The 6784-nt window shown below is 45.8% G+C and overlaps 1 long non-coding RNA gene across 1 annotated transcript; it reads left to right on the top strand.

The window, feature by feature from the left end:
• Positions 1–154: 154 nt before the first annotated feature.
• Positions 155–6120, top strand: LOC121090853. The gene is made up of 2 exons (XR_005828752.1): positions 155–979; positions 5915–6120. It is a non-coding gene; the product is annotated as an uncharacterized LOC121090853 (long non-coding RNA).
• Positions 6121–6784: the final 664 nt, after the last annotated feature.

Genomic DNA, 6784 nt, shown 5'->3' with positions numbered 1-6784 from the left:
AGCCCTGAAGAAAGGGTATTTAATAACCACGCTTCGATGGCATCATGCTTCCATGAAACGAGTTGGGACACTTTGGTCTAACAGTCAGTAATATCACATTCGGTACAGTAAATGCCTGGGTGTACGCATATATAATTCTATTCCCCCTTGACTCTAAGATTGCCTTATTTATTCCAGGTTACCTGGGCAATTAAGGTAAGGGCTGCTCAGCAGACACTGATACCCTGCTGCTAAGGCATGGCGAATGGGGACAGAGCGGTGCGCTAACAAAGAGAAAGAGGTAGTCAAACATTTTGAAGAGGGGTGAATGGCACTGAAGTTGGAGGGAAGGATGAATGGAGGCAAAGAGAGAGAGAAGAAGCATTTAACAGTCCACCCTTCTATCCGCATTTGTAGATTTAAGTTTGGGTGTCCGTCTCAAGCCAATTTACAGTTAATCCTCAACAGCTGGTACTGGTGCTAACGTTTAGTGATTAGAAGTTAGTCTGTTTAGCATGCTGTATCCTTCTTCCTTGGGTTTTGGTTACAGGTTATACGATTAGGATTGCGAGAACAGTAGTGAACTAAACTTCCCAGTAAGAGGTCTTCACACCAGGGAAGTGTTACTTTGCTGCAGCAGCCCTGCCTCGTCAGTCATTAGGAAGCTGCAGGTTGTCAGAGGCTTCTCTTGCGCGCACACACGCGCAGACACACACACGCACACACACAAAACCACAGCACTAAAACTAAATTAAGAAGCCGATGATTAAGACAAGCGTCTACGAGGCCTGTCATTTCAGCATCCTTCCATCATAACATTGTGGCACCGAGAAATTTGGTTGAAAACCCTGGAAAAAATGTCTATGGGAGAGCCTCGTGTTTGAGATAGCATAAATGTTAACATAAAATATAGACTGGGGACTGCCTCGGATGCAAGAGAGTATTCCGCTGAGGAAAGGAGCACTGCAGAGACCTGGGGCTATCCGCTCGCGAAACTCTGGTAAGTATCTCTCCCTTCTATTGCAGCAGGTACGCAGGCAGTGTGTGACTGGAACTGGACCGGGTTTGAAATCCGCAGCTCTGTTCCCTTCGCAGACTTCGGGGAACTCCCCCTAAAGATAGATCTGTAATGAAAAGTCCCTACTGGATGACTAATGGTTATTGGCACTCGGTGCCCCTTTAAGGAGAGCAGCACATATTGTGCCGAAGACCTTGCAAGCACCCTTTAAATACAAACATTTTAAGTCCCCCTCCCATGCATACCCACCCGTTGTTTTCGGGCTAGTTGTGTTTCATCTCCTCGCCCCCCCCCCCCCCCCCTCCCTTTAAGCTCTCTAGTCTTCCCTCCCCCCACCCCCATTCAGAACTAATTGCTCAGTTGCTTAAATGTTTCAAGAAGAGCGAAATTTCTCCATCCGATGATCTTTTGAGAAGCTGCACTGTACCATAAAGAACAGCCAGCGGGGCACTGTCTACCTTTGAGAAGCCTGCGCAGCTAGGGGAGAGGTAGGGTTCAAACAACGATGTTAACCAGCTAGGTGCAAAGAATTCCCCTCCTGTTGAACTTTAGGAAGTTTCTTGGACGGGCAGAGGTTGGACGGAGAACGTGGAAAGGGGGAAACATGGCTGTAGGGGCCAGAAAGCTTTGCGGATGTAGTGAGCCTAAGACAAGATAGAACAGTGACAGAAAGAGATCCCAGTAAACATTGGAGTATACATTTCCCACGGCGGCTGCGCTGGGTGGAGAGGTCTGAATTAAATCGCCTTAATTAAAAGCTGAAGATTTTATTTATTTTTTCCTGTAGCTGTAGGATATCATCCACAGAAAGCCTATCTGGAAAGTGTAGAGCATCCGCTAGGTTTGGTGTGTTGAGCTGCCACTGCCAGAGTTTCTCAGAACGGGGTATTGTTACACTCGCTGCCAACTCGAACATTAAGACGTGCGGTGGTTTAGGTCCTAAATGTGGATATTATTTTATATGCCAACCTGCGTAAGAAAGCCATCACACCTGCCTAGGTAATAGGTGTCCCTGTGTCACAAAAGCTCTCCCTAATTCAGGAATGAAACAGAAAATTAAAATATCCCTAAAGAATTATCCACAGAATTATGCAGACGACGGTAAAAAAGTGCAGGGGGTGGGATGGACAAGTTAAAAACTTTGTACTGTTCTCAGGGTTTAAATACATGATTTTATTTTCTTCTGTGTTTACTGTTAAAACATTCTTGGCCAACAGAGTGCTTTTGCCTGAATTATCAGATTGAATTGAAGAATCGTGAAATAAAATACAGGGAAAGAGAAAGACGGGTGTGTGTGTGGGGGGGAGGGGCTGGTGGTGGAAACAAACACCACCAAAACCCACAACAACCATCATCAACAACAACAAAAAACACAAAAAAACCCCACCCCAAACCAAGTAGTGCTTGAAGACAACTTCTAGCTGATCGTCGGCTCATAAGAAACTGTTGCTGGAATATTTTCGTGGTGGTGTTCTAAAGCTCTTTAGCCTCTTACAAACGTAATCTTTGGCAAATGACACGTATATCTGGTTTTGCAGTTTTTCGGTAACTCAACAGAAAAGACGCCCCCTCCCGCCCCCCCACTCCCCCACCCCACCCCCGCCCTTCTCCCCTTCCCCAGCACAGGGGCAGACGCAGTCTCTCTCCCGGTGCTGTCTCACCCCGGCGCTCCGCAGAAGGCAGCGGGGCTCGGGGTGCTCGTCGGTCCGCTCGCCCGCCCGCCCTACCTGCCCGCGCCCGCCCGCCGCAGCCCTTTCCCCGCACCGCACCTCCACCGCACCCCTCGGCTCAGCGCAATCTGGGGCTCGGAGAGATCAGCTGCGGATCCAATTTTTAGGGCCTACAAAAAGCGCAATATCTCCCCCCTCCCCCCCCCCCGCCCAGGCCCCCCTTGTAACCATAGCAAAATGCCCGCTGCAGCACAAAAGCCATAAACAACTATACACCCCTCTAGCAGAAGGCGCTCGGCGAGCCGAGGAGCAAAGCCGATTTTAACTTTCTCCGTGCCTGGGGCTCAGGCAGGAGGAGGAGGAGGAGGAGGATGTGCCTGAGCTCGTTCCGGCCGCCGCACGGCAGCGGGGGGACCCGCACTTTGCGGGTGGCGAGGCGGCGTGGCTTGCTTTGCCTTCGAGGAGGCTGCCCGGGTAGCAGACCTTGCTCTCTCCTTGGTCTTCTCGCATGAGTAGGGCTCGCAGGAGTTGCCTCTTTTATGTAGGTTGTTCTGAACACTTTTTATATCGGGCAGGGTGGTCTCCATGTTTTCTTTCTTTCTTAGCGGAGGGAGGGGGGAGTGATGGTAAGGGGCTTGTTGGATGATTATAACCGCTACCACTTATAAATAAGTTTCTTGGGGAAGGGCTGATATCGTACCCTTGATATCAGTGGGTGTGTTCATGTATTATTTTAATATGATATGTCTTTTATACAGAGCTTATTTTCCTCCTCCCTCCCTCCCCAGCTCCCCCCCCCCCTCCCCCCCCCCCCCCCCCCGCTTTGTTTCTGGAATTTGTTTCGCTTTTAAAGCACCAGCACAAACAAACAAACACACAAAAATGACTGGCAACAAGTTAAATCCCATTTGTGTCCCTCCCACCGAGCACGGACGGTGCCTCGCTAAAGCCTGGGGTTTGTAGTTTTGCCTCGACAATAATTTGACCAAGAAAGAGGAGCGGCTGCAGGCAGGCTTTCCGTGCACTGACAATGCGGGAGGAAAAACGGTGAAAGAAAGAGTCCTCCCGGGATGCATCTCCTTTGTGTGTTTTCTCCTCTCCATCTTTTAGATGGGGCTCTCACATAGGCTTACACACACACACACACACACACACAGAGGGGCTGGTTATGTTTCCTAGGGAGTTTTTAGGCAACAATGTTTATTATAATAGAGCTAGAAACTCCACCGAAATCATGAAACCATGCCGTAGCTCCGGAAACTCCAACAAATACATAATTTCCATTTGCCTCCTAGCAGAATACTAGCAGAAGACGGCATTACACTGTATCTTCACATTCCTTTAAAAAAAATCAAGGGAAGGGTAAAGAAAAGACTCACAAGTCCTTGTACACGCTGGAGTTAATAAAACGATAGTAGTAGATGACATTTTTTTTCCTTCCGAGGCGACCACAAGCTTATTTCTATGGTCATATTAAATAGTGAATGGGCAGAAGCAGAAGCCGTGTTCTACTGAGGGCTTGGGACCATGTCCCGCTGAGGCTCCACGACAGGCTTTCCCAGGGAGCCTCCCGGATCCCCGCGCCTTCCCTTCGTTTTACCTTGCAGAACCGCGGAAAAAACATTCGCGCTTGACTGTGCTAAATGCACCTAAAAGATACCTTTTCACGCAATCGCACGGTTTGCAAACGATAGTTTAACTTTATCTGTTGTGCTGGGCACGTGTTTTGTCATATGAAATTAACTTGTGAAAGCCTTTGTATCATTTTTTGATTTGTTTGGCGACACCGCAGATCATATCTCATTGCGTTGATGGTTCATACAATTGCTAAATTAAAGGCATGTTTTCGGCTTTGAAAAACAACAACAAAAAAGCAACCCTCTGAGAGCTCATCCTCAGCAAAGCAACCCGAGAAGCAGCATAATAACGCAGCGCAGTATTTTCCGTGCGTGTGCGGTATCTCCATAATTCTGTATCATTTAGCGTCTCTGTTGTCTGTACCTAAAGGTCACTCCTGGGCTTCTTACCTATAATCGCCACCTAAAAGAACGTACGGGCAGGGTACAGATAATGGCTCTAATTGCTTGGAGGACTGCAATTGGCGTTGTATTTTTTCCCCCCTCGTGTCTTTACCTATTCTCCCGTGGTAAATATTAGCAACTGAACTGCTTGTCTTGACGTGTTGGTGTGTTTGAGCCCCACGAAGCTCACCGGATCACTGCAATGAAGTGATCAGGCCGTCCTATGCACGTCGCAATTTACTTTTCTCTCCTCATGTTCTGCTTCTCCTCTCAAAGGAGGACACCGCATTGAACCAAGTGTTCTGGTTTGGGCGGTGCTCCGGACTTTCGGATTTTATGTCTAAAGCTTTCAGTATGTTGGGGCTGAAATTATGATTTTCCACATTTCAAAAGGGATGAGGCTCTATTTATAAATGTTACAGAAGGTTTCGTTACTTCAGGAACAACAAAACAGGAATAGAGCTGCAATTTTCAAGAAAATAGGATTTCAAAATATAGAAATAAAAAAAAGTAGCGGAGACGATGTATAATTCAATCAAATTACAGAAAATTGCTTTAAAATTCAGAACAGTAGCGATCCATTATGTCTCTGTTTTATTAGTGACAAGTACAATTACTCTAAAATAAAGAACACTGGTGAATATATAATTGGCTGTAATCATGTTAGTGTTTGAATAAAAATGACGGGGACATTTAACACTTTGACAACAAAATGTTCAGAAACAACTTATTTATTCAAACAGTTTTTATTTGCATCCACGTGAAGGAGAAACATACTTTTGCTTACGATAAATCAAGACTTTTTCACGTTCAACAAATATATGTGTGTATATATATATATAAAGATTATTAATTATTTTATTATCCAAGGCTTAATAAAGTCTCCTGAGTGCGACTGTATTATTATTGATTACTCAGTACCCAAAGGACGCCATCTACAGGAAAAGGTCTTTAGACTTAACACAAACCTAATCACTGTTGATTTAAAAAAAAATTTAAAAAAATCAGAGTTAATATTCCTCTATAAACCCAGCTCCGATTTTACCCACAACACCGATCACAATATTTGCTTTGTAATTGCTTCTTGAGATTCAGTTTGTTATAATTTGACACGATCTAGGAATCTGTTACAAGGGGCCTTTACTCTGAAATACAGCATTTAAAAAAATACATTGAACTCCAGAAGAAGCACTTTTTCTCCTTCTAAACCGACTCTTTTCCCTCAGGATTGACTTGATCGTCCCTGAAAATGCAGAACAGCCCATGAGATCTCTGCCTTCAAACCAAGCCCGTGGAAGATGCTTGCAAAAGAGCCCTGAAAAAAACCTAACTTGATTGAAGGCAGTTTGTGCAACAATTGTGTCATGGAATACCTAACATTTCTTTAACTTATTTCCTTTTGGATAACGTCAATAAATATCAGCTATGCCAAATGTACTCACATCTATCCTACAACACAGCCTTTGCCCCATAGCTTGGTACTTAAAGATGCCATTTAGCCGCGTTGCTCGTTTCTGAGCCCTTGCTGGGAAACACATCGAAGTAGAGTGTGGCCCTTAATATTTTGATCATACAAATACAGACCCGCGGAGATGGCATATGCCCTCCGTGGTGTGATTCCAACACCCCAGTTCAAACTACAGAATATAGGAGGAGAGCTAAAGGAAGCTTTCAGGACCATTCCTTCTGCGGGCTTCTGTTTTTTCTTTTATTTTCTTTTACTTTTCTTTCTTTCTTTCATTTTTTTTTTCGGTTTTAATCCCGAACGAAATTTTCTTTTCCTATTTTTATTTCTTATTTATCTTCCCTTTTCGACAAGTCTCCAAATTTCTGCCTCTGTTGCGTGTGTAGTTGTGTGCTCATAAGGGGGTGGACCCTACCCTGACCGATCCCGACTCCCCTGCGGCGGGGCGCAGCGCAGCCCGGCTACGCCTTCACGGCCGGCTCCCAGTGCGTCCCCTACCCCGGCGCGTTTCGCCAGCCCGTGCGGCTCTTGGCTATTAAAGTAGCTCTGGCTTCTTTCTAACTCAGGCCAGAGAGCTGGATGAGCTTGGAAAAATTCAGGGGTGGATTAAACTGGGCAGCGAGTAGTCAAA

The sequence above is a fragment of the Falco naumanni genome, chromosome 7 (genome assembly GCF_017639655.2).
Source record: "Falco naumanni isolate bFalNau1 chromosome 7, bFalNau1.pat, whole genome shotgun sequence".
NCBI lineage: Eukaryota > Metazoa > Chordata > Aves > Falconiformes > Falconidae > Falco > Falco naumanni.
Note: the sequence above shows the minus strand (reverse complement) of the source record. Positions and strands in the feature narration are given on the sequence as shown.